Source organism: Symphalangus syndactylus, chromosome 14 (assembly GCF_028878055.3).
Source record: "Symphalangus syndactylus isolate Jambi chromosome 14, NHGRI_mSymSyn1-v2.1_pri, whole genome shotgun sequence".
NCBI classification, from domain to species: Eukaryota; Metazoa; Chordata; class Mammalia; order Primates; family Hylobatidae; genus Symphalangus; species Symphalangus syndactylus.
In genome coordinates, this window is record NC_072436.2 from 112,174,212 (window position 1) to 112,192,986 (window position 18,775).

The 18,775-nt window shown below is 37.7% G+C and overlaps 1 protein-coding gene across 20 annotated transcripts in view; it reads right to left on the minus strand.

Annotated features, from left to right (window-relative positions):
* Positions 1–18,775, minus strand: part of RBFOX1 (RNA binding fox-1 homolog 1) — a 2,507,416-nt gene that overhangs the window by 975,249 nt on the left and 1,513,392 nt on the right. The gene's annotated exons all lie outside the window — the stretch shown is intronic.

Genomic DNA, 18,775 nt, shown 5'->3' on the forward strand with positions numbered 1-18,775 from the left:
CTCTTTTCTTGGTAATGTTTCCTTATGTACTTGAAAACAATATGTACCCTGCTATTTTAGGATAGAGGGTTCTATAGTCACTAATTAAGGCAAATTAGTTAATACTACTATTCAAATCTATATATTTAGTACTTTTCTAGCTATTTCTTCTGTCAGTTATCGAGAGACTAGCACTGAAATCTTTGGCTATTTCTCCTTGCAATTCCATCAGTTTTTGTTTCATGTATTTCAAAGTCGAGGTACATAAATATTTAATGTCTTCTTGATTAAGTCACCTTTTCCATTATGAAATTACCTTCTTTATCTCTGATGTATTTTTCTCTAGAATCTATTTGTGTGATATCAGTATAGTTACTTCAGTATTCTTTAGATTAGTCATAGCATTCTGTATCTTTATTACTTTTTAAAGGAAAAAAATATACTTTATTTAAACATGCAAACACACCACTTGCTTTATATATTGAAAAGATAACATTGACAAAATTAAATCACAAATGAAAAACTGGGAAATCATTTACTGCATATATCATAGATGAATGGTTAATATCCTTAATTAATATACAGGAAAATGTGTTACAAATAATCAGAAATAAATGAACTTGATTTTTTAAATAGTCAAAACACGTGACAAAAAATAACAATGAATAGTTATTTATTTTTCTTCTTTCTTCCCTTTTGAGACAGGGTCTTGCTTTGTCCTGAGTGCAGTGGAGTGCAGGCTGGAGTACAGTGGTGTGATCACAGCCCAGTGCAGCCTCAGCCTCCCAGGGTCAAGTGATCCTGACACCTCAGCCTCCCAAGCAGCTGGGACCACAGACGTGCACCACCATGCTCAGTTAAATTTTTAAATTTTTTGTAGAGACGGGGTCTTGTCCTGTTGCCCAGGTTGGTCTCACACTCCTGGGCTCAAGGGATTCTCCTGACTCGGCCTCCCAAAGCGCTGGGATTACAGGTGTGCACTACCATTGATCCTTATTAACATATTTGTGTCTTTATATTTAAAGTATGTTTCTTATAACACAGCCTATAATTTGATCTTATTTTTATTAACTCTGACAACCTCTGCCTTTGAACTGAGTATATTTAGAAGATTAATATTTAATGTGATTGACAGAATTACGTTTAAACCTATAATCTATTGGTTTTTTATTTGTCCCAACTTTCCCTTTTCCTCCTTTTTCTGTCTTCTTTCAGAATAATTGAAAATTTTATTATTCTATTTGCTTTGCTGGCTTATTAGCTATAACTCTGCATTTCATCCTTTTAGTGGGAACTTTAGGGTTTACAGTAACACTGTAAAAGGGAAATCTTTATAACTTTTTATTTTGAAAATATTACAAATTCACAGACAGTTGTAAAGATAGGACAGAGAGGTCTTGTTTCCCTATCCTGCTAGTGACATTGGTAACCCATTTGTTACGTCTTATGAAACTATAATATCATATTATACTATATGATATTGACATTGATAAAGTGTGTTTGTATAATTTTATGTGCTTTTATTACATGTATAGATTTCTGTAACCACCACCACAATCCAATACAGAACTAATTCACCACACATTTCTCCTTCATGCTGTACCTTTATAGTTCTACTCATCTTTTTTTCTCCCACCATACTGGCAACTACGACCATATCTTTATATTTCTGTCATGGTGAAAGTGTTATATAAACGACCTTGTATAGTCTATAACCTTTTGAGATTGTTTTAATTTTCATTCAACATTATGCCCTTGAAATTCATCCCAGGTGTTGTATATTGATAGTTCATTCAGTTTTTATTGCTGAATAGTAGTTCACAGTATGGGTATCTCACAGTTTCTTTAACCATTCACCTACTGCAGATATTTTGGTTGTTTCTAGTTTTTGACTCATAAATAAAACTGCTGACAATAACTGTGTATAGGTTTCTGGGGTTTTTTGTGGACATTAACTTTCGTTTCTCTGGGATAAATGTCCAGAAATGTGACAGTTGACTCATTGGTAAAAGTCTATTTATTTTCTTTAAGAAACTACAAACTATTTGCCAGAAGACTTGTGTCATTTTACATTCCAATCATCAATATATGAGAGACACATTTTCTATGCATCCTTGTAAACATTTGATATTGTTTCTATCTTAAATTTTATCTGTTCTAACATGTGTGTAACGATATCTTATTACATTCTTAATCTGCATTTCCCTAAGAGCTAGTAATGCCGAATCCTTTCCATGTTCTTGAGTGCCTCCATATATCCTCTTTGGTAAAATATTTCTTCAAGTCACTTTTTAAAAATTTTCTAAATGGATTGGTTTTCACCCTTTGACATTTTAAAATTGACAATAATTGTATTTATTTATCATGTAAAACATGATGTTTTGAAAAATGTATACACTGTAGAATGGTTTACTCAAGTTAATTAACATATGTAGAACCACACACACTTATAATTTTTGTAGTGAAAACATTTAAAATCTACTCTGTTAATGATTTTCAAGAATATAATACAGAATTATTAACTACAATCTATCACTATGTTGTACAACTGATCTATTGAACTTATTCTTCCTATCTAACTAAAACTTTGTATCCTTTGACAAACATTTCTCTAACCCTTTACCCTTCCAGTTTCTGTTAACCACCATTTTACTTCTTTATAAATTTATAGATATTATTTCTTTATTAGATATGAAATTTGCAAATATTTTCTTCCACACTATAGCTTTTCTTTCCAATATCTTAACAGGATTGTTCAGAGACCACATCTTTAATTTTTTTTTTTTTTTTTGACACTGAGTCTCACTCTGTCACCCAGGCTGGAGTGCAGTGGCATGATCTCTGCTCACTGCAACCTCCACCTCCCCAGTTCAAGTGATTCTCCTGCCTCAGCCTCCCAAGTAGCTGGGATTACAGGTGCACACCACCACGCCTGGCTACCTTTTGTATTTTTAGTAAAGACAGGGTTTCGCCATGTTGGCCAGGCTGGTCTCGAACTCCTGACCTCAGGTGATCCACCTGCCTCAGCCTCCCAAAGTGCTGGTATTACAGGCATGAGCCGCCGCACCCAGCCAAATTTTGATGAAGTCTTATTTATCATTTTTTTGTTTTATAGACCCTTGGTGGCACGTCATCAAGCTCTAAGTTTGAAAGTTTTTTTTCCTACAGGATTGCCTGAAAGTTTTATAGTTTTATGTTTTCAATTTAACCTACGATCAATTTTTAGCTAATTTTTATGAGATGTGAAGTTTAGGTCAAGATTTATTATTTATTATTATTTTGCCTATGAATAGCCAATTGTTCCAGCACGATTGTTGTAAAGACTGTCCTTCCTCCATTAAATTGCTTTTGCATTATTGGCAAAAATCAGTTGGTCATTGTTGTCTGGGGCTATTTCAGTGTCTGCTCTTCCCTTCCATTGATTTAGGTGTCTACATCTAAGCAAAGACCACATAGTGATGATGACTGGAGTTACATAATGTCTTGAAACTAGGAAGACGGATTTGTCCCACCTAATTCTTATTTTTCAAAATTGTGTTAACTATTCTAGTTTCTTTCCTTTTCTATTCAAATTTTGAGATAATCTTGTCTATATTTATTTTTAAAACGTCTGCAGATATTTTGAAATGATTGCATTACATCTGTGTATCAATTTGAGCCGAAATGGCATCTTTACAAAGTGGAGTCTTTCAATCTATGAACACACTATGCTTTTCCATCTATTTACATCTTGGCCTTTTTCATCAGCATTTGATAATTTTCAGCATACAAGTCCTGCTAGATGCACACCTAAGTATTTCCCTTTTTTCTGGGTGATTAAAATGGTAGTGTATTTTAAGTTGTTTTTATGTGTTTACTGTAAGAAATTTAGAAATTGTTTTTTGCAACGTGATTTCATATCCTGCGACTTTGGTGGGCTAACTTGTTAGTCCACAAAATGTGTGTGGGTTTTAAATTTTTGGTGTTTTCTATATAACCATGCAATCCACAAATAAGGATAGCTTTATTTCTTTATTTTAATCTGTATGCCTTTTATTTATATTTCTTCTCTTACTGCACTGTTTAGAAATTCCACACTACGTTGAATAGAAGTGGTGTCTTTAAGGGGAAATCATTCATTTGTACCCCTACATAAAATATTAGATGTAGGTTTTTTGCACATGTCCTTTATCAAGTTAAGAAAACTGCTATCTATTCTTATTTTTTCTGAGAATTCTGGCTGTGTATCAATTTTGTCAAATTTTTTCCTGCATCAACTAATGTGAGCATATAATTTTTCTTCTTTAACCTATCAGTATAGCGAATAACATCAATTGATTTACAAATACTGAATTAGTATTGCATTACTGGACTATTCCTCATTAGGTTGGGGTACATAAGTCTTTTTAGATATTGTTAGATTCTATTTGAAAATATTTTAAATAGTGTTAATTCTATATTTATCCAGGATATTGATATGTAGTTTTCTTGTTTCTTTTGTTAGTTTCTTTGTCTGGTTTTGTGATCAGAGTGTAATGGCTTCATAAAATAAGGTGGAATGTGTACCGCCACCTTCTATTTTTAAGACACAGTCTCTCTATGTCACCCACGCTGGAGTGCAGTGGCGCAATTTCAGCTCACTGCAACCTCCACCTCGTGGGTTCAAGCGATTCTCCTGCCTCAGCCTCCCGAATAGCTGGGATTACAGGTGCGCACCACCATGCCTAGCTAATTTTTGTATTTTTAGTAGAGACGGGGTTTCACTATGTTGGCCACACTGGTCTCAAACTCCTGACCTCAGGTGATCGGCCCACCTTGGCCTCCCAAAGTGCTGGGATAATAGACGTAAGCCACTGCACCTGGCCCACCTTCTATTTTCTAAAAAACATTTTGTAGAATTGGTGTTAAATGTTTTAAAAATATGGGTGGAATTCTTCAGTGAAACCATTTAGACCTGGAGATTCCCTTGGTGGGGGGGCGGGGGGGTTAAATTACAAATTCAATTTCCTTAACAGTTATAGGGTTATTCAAATTATCTATTGCATATTGGGTGAATTGTAGTTTGTGCTTTTCAAGGGAATTGGTTTAAGTTGTCAAATGTGTAAGTGCAGAGTTGTTCAGAGTAGTCTCTTATTATCCTTTTAATGTCTGCAGTGTCTATAGTAATATTCTTGGCTTCTTTCCTGATATTGGTAATTATTCCACTCTCTTTTTTTCCTATCATCCCTACTAGAAGTTTGCCATTTTCTTCTACATTTTTAAAGAACTACCATTTCTCCATTGTTTTTCTGTTTTCAATTTCATTGACTTTTGCTCCAATTTTTATTATTTCCTTTCTGCCGCTTGCTTTGGGTTTATTTAACTTTTTTCCCTATTTTTGTTTGAAGTAGGAGCTTATATTATTGATTTTAGAATTGCCATTTTTAAATTGAAAGCATTTAGAGCTATACATTTCCCTCTAAGGACTGCTTTAGCTGTGTCATACAAATTTTGATACATTGTATGTTTATTTTTATTAAGTTCAATGTCATTTTTAACATGTATTATGAGACCTCATTTTCAACTCATGGATTACTGAGAAGTTTACTGTTTAGCTTCCAAGTGTTTGGGATTTTTTCCTGTTCTCTTTATGTTATTAATTTCTAATTTGATTCTACTGTTGTCAGAGAGTACACCCCAAGATTTCCACTGTCTTTACATTTGATGTTTATTTTACGGCCTAGGACGTGGTCTCTCAAGGTATATGCTCTATGGGCTCCTTAAAAGAATGTGTATTCTGCTGTTTTGGGGTAAAGGGTTCTGTAATTGTTGATGACATCCTGTTGGTTGACGGTGGTGAGTTCTTCTCTATCCTTCCTTATGTCCTATACAGTCATTCTATAAATTGTTGTGAGATGCATGTTTAGGTTTACAATTATAATTGTGGGTTCATATATTTGATTTTTTCCATTCTGTATGTTTTTGCTTCACAGATTTTACAGCTCTTTTATTTGATACATACACATTTAGAATTCCTATAAATACTCTCCTGGGTTCTTACTCTCCTATCTGGTGCTCTATCCTCAGAATGACAGGTGCCTTGGTCCCCAGACCCTCAGTTCCACTTCCTCAATACAGGGAGTACTCGAGGCTTCACCTGAGTTCCCCTCCTCTCCTTATGGAAACTCATAAGGCAGTAAGCTGAGTCAAAGGACTCACCTCCTTTGCTCCTGTCAAGGATTGCTGTCCATTACTGTTTGATGTACAGTGTTACGAAAACCATTGTTTCATGTGTTCTGATCATCATACAGTCATTTAAGATGAGAGGTTAAATCTGGTCCCTATTACAGCATCTTGACCGGAAGAAAATGCCCGACATTTTTTTTTTTTTTTTTAAGAATTACTGGGAAAAAAAAAAAAGTCAAGTCCTTTGTGTTTTTGTTTTCTGTGGTAGACACACATTATTATTCCCAGTGGCAATAGTTAGAATTTATTTAGCACTTTTCTCTGGGTCAAGAATTGTGCTAAGGAATGCTTACTCATTATCTTATTTAACAAATTTTTAAATGTAACAGGCTTCATGGCTTCCCCCATCTCTAAAATATTATAGTACATTTTGTTTAGGAAAAGTCTGCAATGTCCTAAATAAAAGGAGTTAACTAAATGAAATATAAACAATCTTGATATGATACTTTTCCTCTTATTAATAAATGGACTATTATTTAAATCCCATATATCATTTGTGTAGCTAGACATTCATCCAACCGAAGGCTCTGGGACATTTTGAGGAAAAAACCTAGCCTGTATTGAACCTGATTAACACTCTTCACTCTTCCCAACTGTATTTATTTGCTAAGCCCTCACATCAAATGAGCCTCAGGCGAGAAAACACATCCTAGACGCAGAGCCCAGATTTAAAACTGATGTTGAGCCTCAGTGACTTCCAGAAAGTTCATAGGCACCACGTAGCAGCTGTTCTGGCCAGCTGAACTGGACAAGGAGTAACATGACTGTTCTTTTTAACTTTCAAATATTTGAATTCTATGTTAATACTGTGATGCGCACTTACATGCAAGCCCAATATTTCTTCTAGTCTTTACCTGATAATTTAAACATCAGATAAACCTGATGCATTTTTATACTTCTAAACAAGAAATCTATAAATAACATATAAGGGTAGGGATAATCACAAGTGAACTTTTGTTGGAAGAAATACGGGGAGATGCAAAAATATCATAACCCTTTATTCAAATTATACTGAGTTATTTTTTGCTTGACCTATAGCCAAATATCCATCATTCTTGCCAATATTCTTTATAGCTTTGCCTCTGTTGTTTCCTCTATTGTAAACCCACTGAAGGCAGGGACTCTTACTCATTACAGACTTTTCACTGCCCACTGAAGTATCTGACACATGGTAGATGTTGACTGAACACTGCTTAAATGAGGCTCCTCTTTTCAGACAGTTTCCATGTCAGGGATAAGTGACAAATACAGGGCACACAGGCTGTCGCTTCCCAGTGCTATGTTCACAGCAGACATCATCGATCCATCTCGGCACTCCTCCCTTCTAAGTCTATACCTGGGCTCCAAATAAATTGCTTCAGACTCCAGGTATCCCACTTTCCAGGGTATCCACATCTGGAATTCACATGTATGAATACAGCATTCCATACGTGGTCAGAACCACCACCTGCTACAAATCACAACCTCTCCTTCTAAACTGGTTTTCCCAGTGTGAAGAGTCATTAAAGAACTAAAAGTAGAACTACCATTTGATCCAGCGATCCCACTACTGGGTGTCTACCCAGATGAAAAGATGTCATTATTTGAAAAAGATACATTATTTGAAAAAGATACATTATTTGAAAACATGCATGTAAACACATGCATGTTTACAGTGGCACAATTCACAATTGCAAAATCGTGGAACCAACCCAAATGCCCATCACTCAATGAGTGGATAAAGAAACTGAGATATGTATATATATGATGCAATACTACTTAGCCATAAAAAGGAATGACTTAACAGCATTTTCAATGACCTGGATGAGATTAAACACTATTACTCTAAGTGATGTAACTCAGGAATGGAAAACCAAACATGATATGTTCTCACTGATATGTGGGAGGTAAGCTATGACAATGCAAAGGCAGAAGAATGATACAATGGACTTTGGGGACTTGGGGGGAAGCGCAGAGGGGTGAGGGATAAAAGACAATATGATGCAGTGATGGGTGCACCAAAATCTCACAAATCACCACTAAAGAACTTACCCATGTATCCAAATACCAACTGTATCCCAATAACTTATGGAAAAATAAAATTTAAAAAATTAATAAAATAAAATAAACTGGTTTTCCATGGTAACAACATGGACGTAAATTGTATTTATGTCTCCTTGCATGGCTAAAATAATTTGAAGCAGAAGTTATGTAATATTGGATAGATCAGAAAATATTTGGGTAACCATGCTGAGATTCTTAAATCCCTTTCAAAACAAAGAGTTAATTCACCTGAGCAGCCCAACCAGGAAGGTGAACATAATTATTCCAAAAATTAAAGCAAAAGGCAAAAAAACGACAACAAAAACTACCTCATCCTTCAACCATCTGCTTATTACCAGAGGTCTCAGGAGGAGGCCCTGGGAATTATGTAACCAATGCTCCAGCTCAAGCATTCATTTCCTCATGTCTGTGTTCTCCACAGCGGGAGAGGAACCACAGATCACCGCCCATGCCACTTGGGAACTATCATGGTAGACTCCTACACTGGGGCTTCTCATAACCAAATTCAGCTTCTAGGGGAAATGCAACCCCTAGGGATTTGAGAGAGTCTCAGCATCGTTACCCAAACATTTTCTGATCTATCCAATGTTACACAACTTCTGTTTCAAGTTATTTTAGCCATGCAATGGGACATAAGCAAATACAAGTCACATCTGTGGGGCGAGTAATAGTTAAAACAGCCAACAGTAGCTGCCACTCAAATGTCTCTAAATAAATAACTGTTGAATATGTATTCTCTGAAGATTTAGTCTCCGATAGGCACTGCAGACACTAAGATAGAAAAATATCTATCCACTTGCCTATTTACAACTTTCCATTCCTTAAAAGGAAAGCCCTGAATAGTAGGTGCAAGCTCCCTAGCTGACAGCACCAGATAACCAGGTTTACAGTTTAAGTAATTCCACTAATATGACCCCACTGGTGAGTGGCTGAGTTGGGTAGGAGGCAAGTGTACTTAACTCTAAAACCATACCGTTTCTATTAAACCATGTGCATCTAGCAATAAACCACCAGTTTGGTTTTCATTGTTGTTGTTGTTCTTGTTGAGACAGAGTCTCACTCTGCTGCCCAGGCTGGAGTGTATACAGTTGTTTAATCATGGCTCGCTGAAGCCTTGACTTCCCTGGCTCAAGTGATCCCTCCACCTCAGTCTTCAAAGTAGCTGAGAACACAGGCATACACCGTGCTACCACACCAGGCTACTTAAAAAAAAATTACAGAAACAGAGTCTCACTGTGTTGCCCATGCCGGTCTTAAACTCCTGGGCTCAAGCGAGGAAACACAATCTAATAACACATTCTAATAACATTTACCAGGCATCAAGAACTACTGAAAATGACTCATCTTTTCATTGCTGCCTCTGTTTTGCTTTATGCATCTAGATTTTGTAAAAAAATTTTTCCACAAATCTTATATTGTCCTGATTGAATAGGAGTAAAGGGAGGAAGAGAAAGGAGACAGGAACTGAAGTCTAGTGCTGCTTTCCAACTCTTCCCTCACAAATAAGATAAAATATGTGTGGAATGAGAGGAGAAACTATCACAAAGAAAAGAATGTCTGAGGAATAGAGACCTAGTCCCAGAGAGTTTAGGAGAGTAGTTAAGAACACAGTCTTAATTCCATGGACTGAATTCCTAGTTGGGCCACTTGCACTTTGGGAGAATTGAAGTAAGTGATTTAACTTCCTGGACCCATGTCCTCATCTGTAATGAGGCGATACCGTGACCTTTATCATGTGGATTAAATGAGATAATCCACATAAAGGAAATGGCTACATAATTGTCAGTGTTCAGTAAATTAGAGCTGTTATGATCAATGATTAGCAAGCTTGTGAATTCAAAACTTAGCCCAGAGGATAGTCTTTCTTCCTTCTGAACAAAGCAAATACATCCATACCAGCCCTCCCACGCACACTGCGTAACAAAGGGCATTCATAGATATTCAGTGGGGGTTGGACAGAGGGGTCAGACATCATACAATTGCAGAGCTGCACGGATGTGGCCTGAAATCAAAAGCACAAAAAAAGTCAAATAAACCTGTTGAACGCTGTATAATTCTGGCAGATCCCTGTGCAATTCTGGTAATAAGAGTGGAACTTCATATCCAGGCAGTTGGGTAGAAGTTCTCTAAAATGACCATGGCAAGAAACACAAGCACGTGTTGAACTGTAATGATGTGCCAGAGACTGAACACTGTGCCCTATAAACTTTGTCTTTATGGCAATGCTTAAAGATAGACAAAGATGCTATTCAGACTATCTAAGAACTGAAACCCTGTACAGCATAGCGCTGACAATTAGAACCAACACTGGCCATGCATTCTGGAGTGAGCTGGTCAGCTCTGGAGTGACCTCCTGCCTTCCAGCAGCAAGTCACAGAGATGGGAGTAGAACCCAGCTTTGTCAGATTTCAGAGGTCAGAATTTTTTTTTTTTTTAAGACAGGGTCTCGCTCTTTCGCCCAGGCTGGAGTGCAGTGGTGTGATCTCAGTTCACTGCAGCCTCAACCTTCCGGGCTCATGCGGCCTGCCCATCTCAGCCTCCTGAGTAGCTGGGACTACAGGTGCACACCACCACACCTGGCTACTTCCTGTAAGGAGCTCAGGTTTTGAACTACTGCAGGCTACAACCACTATTTATATTTGCTACATATTATTAAATGGTTCATTACAAAAATATTGACTAGCTTGACCTAGCAAATTCTCCTATTGCCCTTATAAAAGCCACCTAAAAACCTTTTTAAATTTAATTTTCAGGAAGGCCGTAGGACTGAGTGGGTTCAGCTGACAGGCACAGGCTTTGCTCTGACATATGGGTGTATAGATCAGTTCAGCATATCTGGATTATGGAAGGATGGAAGGACTACATATATGCCCAAGTCATATTTCTGTTTCTATCACACTGAAGGCCAAATTTCAAAAATGGGAGTTGGCCAGGGCTCTGGCACCTGCAGATAAATAAATACCGAAGAAGCGCTTTCTAATGACATATGGGAGATGAGGGGTTGGCTTTTCTCATTATTCACATTTTGATATTTGCATTCAACAGTGCTTATATTCATATATTTCTGTTTTCCGCATCTTTTTATGTAAGAGGCAGCCCTAGACGTTGACATCTCTTAATAAGTTAATTTTTAAAAAGACTAGGGACCTGATCTTTAAAAAATGCCAATAAAAAATATAATTCCTTCTGCAAATAATGTGTAAAAGTAGCTTTTACTTCATTCAGAAATTAGTATTTTCATCATTTGTCATGAAATATAACACAAGGATCAACAAACTTGCAGATGCAAATTTGTTGTGAAAAGCTTACATAATGGCTATCCGAGGTAAAACAAAAACATGAACAAAAAAACTCCACCTCATTATTTACTCTTTAAAAATGTAGGTGTGCAGCATGTACAGAGACACTGGCAGAATGTGCTAGTTCTCCCATGGCATAAATCAGGCTTATGTGCTTTAGGCAACAGAGGATGTCAACACTCTATATAAATGCTAACCATTCACCTTGCTCTTCTCTCCAATGTCACTGTCCTTGCATTAACACAGAGGGTCCCTGCCTTGCAGACCTACTATGTGCACTAATCGTGGTGGAAAGTCTGCCTATTCAGGATGAAAAGAAATTGCCTGCTACACTAAATCTGTTTTCTAGATTACAATCCTAAGCCCATCCCCCTGGAAGAGCTACTCAATGAACCCGGTGACCTCACCATCCTCAATCAACTCCCCAGTGCAGGCGCAGTGCAGGTGCCTGGGCCAGGGCAGTCACCTGCCTCGGGGAAGCTGATTCCCAGCAAGGAATGCTGCATCTGTCAGAGACTCGTTTTAGTAGGCTCAGCTAATTTCATACATTACTCCTAGATGTCAGATTTTAAATGGCTGTGCAAGAAAACACAAGAACACCCAGATAGTTTGTTTGTTTGGATTCCCCTAGAGGCAGACAATGAGCCAAGGATTTTAGAACAGGTTGTTCATTTTGGAGAGTAGGAAACAGCAATGGGGAAGGGAGAATTGGAGAAATTAGCACAGGGAAGAAAAAAGCATCCTTTAATAAAGGATGGACTAAGAAGCCAGATACACAATGGGTCTAGTCATGTGGGAAAACTTTCAAAACAAGTGCCTCAGCATTATCCTACCCAAGGCGTGAGGGAGCTGGAGTGTAAATACTCCAGCTCCCAAGAGCTATCGTTTAAGGGCTGTTCCCTGGAGTATTAATTACCTCACAGTTCTGGTCTCCTATTGTGCATGGGTAAAGCAACTTCCCATAATCCTGAGAAATACTCTCAAGCGCTGAGACACAGATACTTGCAGCTATAATTCTGCAAGAGCACAAAAAGATGGCAAACCCACAGGATGAAGGACAGAGTAGCAGTGTGCTACAAAAGATGAGATGTGAGGTCACTGATCCCCTGTTTCTAAAGTATAGTCATGCCCTAGACATCAACGATCCACAATGATATATGATCAGTATCCGCCTGTGCTTCTGGCAGTATTTTTGTGTCCTTTCTAGTTGTGCAGAATTCTACTTCCCACCTCATCTTACCATTTCCCATTAGCCTTCAGTATTTGGATTTAGTTCCTCTAGGATCTGATAAGTATCTTCCCTGTATTTTTGCCCCTTAGATAATTCTAGCTGTCCTCAGCAGTCCCTCTGTATTCATCTTCTAATTCAGGCTTTCCAAGGGAGGAATATAACCAGTTTTCCAAAGCTAAAGGATATTCCTGAGGTAGGAATTTATAATCTGGCTTCTGATCTGAGTTGCAAACATAACCTCTCTTTTGTGATCTCTAACATCAATGATATGAACAAAAGCAGTGTTTCCTCACTGCTGGTTCTTGATCATTGTGTAGCTAGCTGGGGAGCCTGTCAAAGACAGAAATCTCCACACCCCATATTTGGTAATTCTAATTCAAGGAGGCAGGTTGGGGTCTGGGAATCTTTAGTAAAGTCCCCTCGTGGCTCTGCCCCTCAGCCACATATGAGAAACTCCTAGTAAATGAAATCTAAGCCATCTTCCAACTCTAGAATTCCTAATCCACTAAATAATCAGTTTTGTCTGCTTGCCCCTAGCAGTGACCGTAAAAATCGTTTGGACAGTGGCATTTCATCTAAGAGGTATTATTTTATCATGATTGAAGATTTTCCACAAAGTGACCAGTCTTCACATTAAACAATGATATCACTATCATCTCTGAATCCAATCCCTTTTTCAGGACTGTAGATAGACAGATACATAGATACATAGATTGACAGACAGACAGATTAGGTAGACAGGTAGATAGACGGATAGATAGATTAGATCACTAAGGTAATTAGACAGATGGATAGATTAATTAGATTGATAGATTAGATATAGATGAGATAGAGAGATTACAGATACACAGATGACAGAGACAGAGAGAGAGAGATTCCACATGCTTACTGCTTACTATATAATGTATTTCTTATTCTAAATTGGGCACGAATGAGATTCAAGGGATTCTCACCATTGCTACCCCCATCCTTAGGGCCATACACTGGTGTACAGTTCTACCGTCTCCCTATATGAACCATTTATATTTGCTCGGGCTTTGTTCCTATGTACCCTCCTCTTCTCCATATGGGTAAAGAGTTATAATTATTTAAGGCTTCTTTTAGGAAAGCAAATACTTAAGTCAAAGGAAGCAGGAATTGCAAAGGTGCAGAGATGTCTTTCTAACAGGCAGCCCGGGAATACATAAAGAACATCAAGATTATCTGCATGATTATTTCCAAGCTGTCCAAATTACTTCCGAGACAAAAATGTTCAAAAAGTAGAGTCATTTGTTGGCATCAGGAGCTGAATTTTTGATCAGCCATTATCTCTTCTCGGAGTGAGGCATCCTGTACAAGTTTTACATGTTGTACCTCCTGGGCCATTCTCCTTTCTAAGCAGCTTTCTTCCAAACTCCATTTGTCCCACTGTACTTCAGCACGTACCACGAGAAGTATCTCTGCCTTGTAGATGCTGGAAACGAACTCAACCTAAGTTAACACAGAGTGTGACTTTAAGACCCAACTCCCAAGTAAGGTGGAAATCTGCTTTCGTATGTCACTCTACCTTCCAACAAACTAATCTGAGGTCATATATTAAGGGTTGCAAGTCTAAAGTTAGAACAGAATGAGATACTTTCTATATACAGCCAAGAACCCTTTAGAAGCCCATCTCCCTCTAGGGTTTTGATAATATTCCCAGAGGAAGAAGTATTAGGCTTTCCAGGCAGCTGTATATAAACATCTTCTTTGTTTCTATGTCTAAACTGGCACTTTAAAACATTTTAATGGATTGGTGGGAAGGCTCCTACAATACTATCTTCCTCACCTTTTACCCTTCAGAATGCCTATAAGACTGTAGAAGATAACAGGTACTTGATAAACAATTTTATTAACGAGTGAGTGAATGACCGAATTAGATTTACCCTGGTTCTCACTCTATGCTATACAGTAGAATCAACTGAGGAGCTTTTAAACAAATCTTGATCCTCAGGCCCCAATCTCAAATAAATTAAATCAGAATCTCTGGGGTCTGGTGACCCCAATTATATACATATAATCATATATATCTCCCAGGTAAGTCTATTTTGGAAAGACAGATGAAAAATAAAAAAAAAAATTAGCAAAATCATATAAAGAACGAAACTCCTTAGTTTAATATTTCCACTTCAACAGAAGCTATTCACTTCTGAGGCCACTGGGAATATGTGAGAAACAGGATCAAATGAATTATTTAAAGTTATCCCCATATGATTTTTTGATTGTATTAACAGAAATGAATGCTGGTAAATAACACTACTTTGACTAAAAGTATGTGTATGTATACATATATACGTGTGTGTATATATGCATATGTATACATGCACTATATATAGATCATTACCTAAAAATTCCTCAGTTTTTCTCTGGCCACTGTTTTGAATGCTACATGAATTAGATGAACTATTCCGATTATGCAGATAAATTTCACATAATGACCTACAATTACTTTAATGGCTTTGAAATTCAGACGGTAAGGAGACACCGTGTTTCTTCTGTTGAGCATTAAATATAAAATGCCTCTGATTGACTGTCATGAAAACCCAATTTTATTGCTATTTGAATTATTCAGAATCAATATCCAACATTAGCAAACGTGGGGCAGCTCCAATATGAGGCAGCTTCTGAAACCAGTGCTTCCCTATATTGAGTAATCGTGCTTTGTGTGGGGGATAATGAGCTGTTTGTTACATGTCACCACTTCAGATGCATTGAGAATTAAAAACTTTATCTTCCCTTTATATTATGTAATAAAAGGGATTACTTCATAGAGATGAACAATTTCCAAGGTTATGAAACATTCAAAATACAGTTGGGCTCAAGGAATAGCCTCTTCTACAATAAGAAACGAAGGACAAGACAATGGGTTTTAACTGTTTACACAGGAGAGAAATTTGCTCAAGTAACGTTTTTCACTATTTGATAAGTAAACTGCAGCCCTGTATTTCCCCAAGCTGAAAACTGCTTAAAGGCATAAATACCACAATATAGCAGTCCTGCAGAAGCTTCACTTAAGGTGATACAGTGAATGTAAGAAGTGACACTGCTTGAAGTAATTTTCCAAAAAGCATAATGAATGGATATGAAAACAAAAGTCAAAACTAATGATAAAATATGAGCCATTTATTGATGTTCACTTTGTGGCTGGCTCTATGCTAAAATCCTGACTGCATTATGTTACTTAGATCTCAAAATAAACCTGTGAGGATGGAAATATTACAATTTCTTCAATTTACAGATGAGTAATTTAAAGAGACCAAAAGAATCTTCTTCCCTTCATCTCTGTGCGTACGTGGTAGAACTAGGCTTCCAAAACAGGCTGTATGATTTCAAAATGGAATCAGGTAAATACTGGACTGTAAGTTAATGCCACTAACATGCCCGAGAAGGAGGAACAGAGAAACAAAGTCAAATGCCCTGGAAAACATTAAAGACCTCAAATGCCTGTTAAAACAAATACTGGATGGATGCTACTGAACTCAGCAAGGTACTTCATGGAGAGACTCACACGTGTGAGCCCATTTGATAGGTGTACCAGCGACATTTGTAAGTAGACACAGTCCTCATTCCTACCTTAAGGAAGGAAGAGGTAGAAGACCCTATCCCAAATTCATACTGAAACCTAGTATGGCGGCACAACTACCAAGAGCTGTTTGTACGGTTCTCTCTCCCCTCATTAAAGTCCTGGCTCAGGCTAATAAATCAGTGTACAATTTGCATATAATCCAGTTTGTGCCCTGTGCTTCCTCTGGTGTAGGTGGAAGCAGCGGGGGAATATGAAGGGAAAAAAAAAAACCAGTAACAATGGTAAAATGAAGACTAATCAGAACCCAGATACTTAAGAAAATATTCTTTAGATAGTTTCTATTAGGTTGGTGCAAAAGTAATTGCGTTTTTTTCTACTGAAAGAAATGGCAAAAAATGCAATTAATTTTACATTAACCTATTATTACCTTTTAGAAGTGACCAGAAATGTCCAGTCTGCAGGTTGAGGGATTGTCGGAATTACAGGAGAGTGAGTCTCACCTCTTCCTTCTATGGAATTGTGACTTTTGAAGGCAAATATATACATATGTTATATATATATATATATATATATATATATATACATACATACACACACACACAAAACACACACACATAAATGTGTGTGTGTGTGTGTGTGTGTGTGTGTGTGTGTGTGTGTTCAGTCCAAATACCTGAAGGTCATGAGGAGCTCTCATTGTATGTCATTCTTTCTCTGGGTCTGCACTGCCTCCCAGTCTCTGGGTAGCACACAGGCTGTGCCATTAGAAAGTGTTGATTGTGTCCTGAAAGTGTCCTTTATTTCCCTCCTCAGCCATTTATAGCACAGCCAATAATAATTCCCAAGCCACCCCCAAATCATCCCACAGAGAGAACTTGGTGTTCCTTAAAACTAGCCAGATATATTAGGTACCCTGGTAGGGAACATAGCAATTACGTAAGTTAATGATATTCAAAGATACAAGCTTTAGGAAGCAGCAGCCACAGCAGAAGGAAGGGAAAATGCACAGGCAAGCCCAGGGGTCCAGTCCAGACACCGATCAGCAAGCTTCTTCTCTGGGCAGGCACACCTGTTTGAAATCATAGTGTTTGCCGAAGTGGTAGAATATGACCAGGAAAGCAGCTATGTACATCAAAGGCATCCTTCCCTTCTCTCATTGTTCACAAGAACCTGAACATGTCCAGGCAGTGTACTCTGATTTCAGTTTATCTAGTGATAGTTCCACCTTCACCTGCTTGGGAACGGGAAGAGCTAAAACAGATCTTAAGACAAGTCGTGATTTTATCTCCTTTGCAAAGTTACAAAAAAGAAAAAGAAAAAATAGCCTTTTATTTCTATTTATTATGTTTTTGGAAATGCAAAAACTTGCTTTTGCCTCTTTACAGGTAGTAATTTGAAAGCACACTACTTAAAACCTAATGGGAATGTTACATAAAACCAGAATCACAATGAATTCAAAAATTTCCCTTGCTGGGGTAGGGGGTGGGAATTAGTGGTATTCTAGAGCAAACGGGTGAGATCTTGCTATGCATGAAACGCAGGACCCATTTTTAATAACAGTAAAAAAGGAAATTTACTGCCCCCTCCTGGCTCTGTGTAACAAAGTTCTCTCATATTTAACACTGAATAACATAATTACGTAGGAGTCAACACCGAACAAATCTTAGTTCCTCTCTCTCTGCCGAGAGAGCAAGGGTGATTTGCAATGCTGAAAGGATAATGAAAGGACCAGTGTTATTATTTAACATAAAAAATAGATTTCCTGGTTTCCCCCAAGTGTTTATCATCAGATACAGGGGACAATATCAAACTGAATTACCAAGTATCATCTCTGATAAATCAAATGAGAAACACTGCTGGAAAAAGGCAAACAATATTGTACAACCCAATACTTGAAGACCACACACGGCCCCAGAAAATGGCTTAAAATGATAGAATTTTCAACATTTTGGGTTCATTTATAGAAACGGAAAACAGATGGAAATCTACCCTGAATATAGAGTTTTAGAAAACTAATCTGAACTCTTCTTTTTAAGTGAAAGCAAATTTATTAAGAAATTAAAAGGAATAAAGAATGACTACTCTATAGGCATAGCAGCCCCAAGAGCTGATGGTTGGCTATTTTTATGGTTATCTCTTGATTACATGCTAAACAGGGGGTGGATTATTTGTGAGTTTTCCAGGAAAAGGGTGGGCAATTCCAAAAACGGAGGGTTCATCCCCTAAGGCTGAGACCCACTGGGTTGCATTCCCGGTAGGTTGGGCATTGTGAGTCACAGGATGAGATAGATGGTCCGTACCAGGTACAGGTCACAAAGACCTCGTTGGTAAAAAGATGCCTTAAAAAGCTAGCCATAACCGGCCGGGCGCGGTGGCTCAAGCCTGTAATCCCAGCACTTTGGGAGGCTGAGGTGGGCAGATCACGAGGTCAGGAGATCCAGACCATCCTGGCTAACACGGTGAAACCCTGTCTCT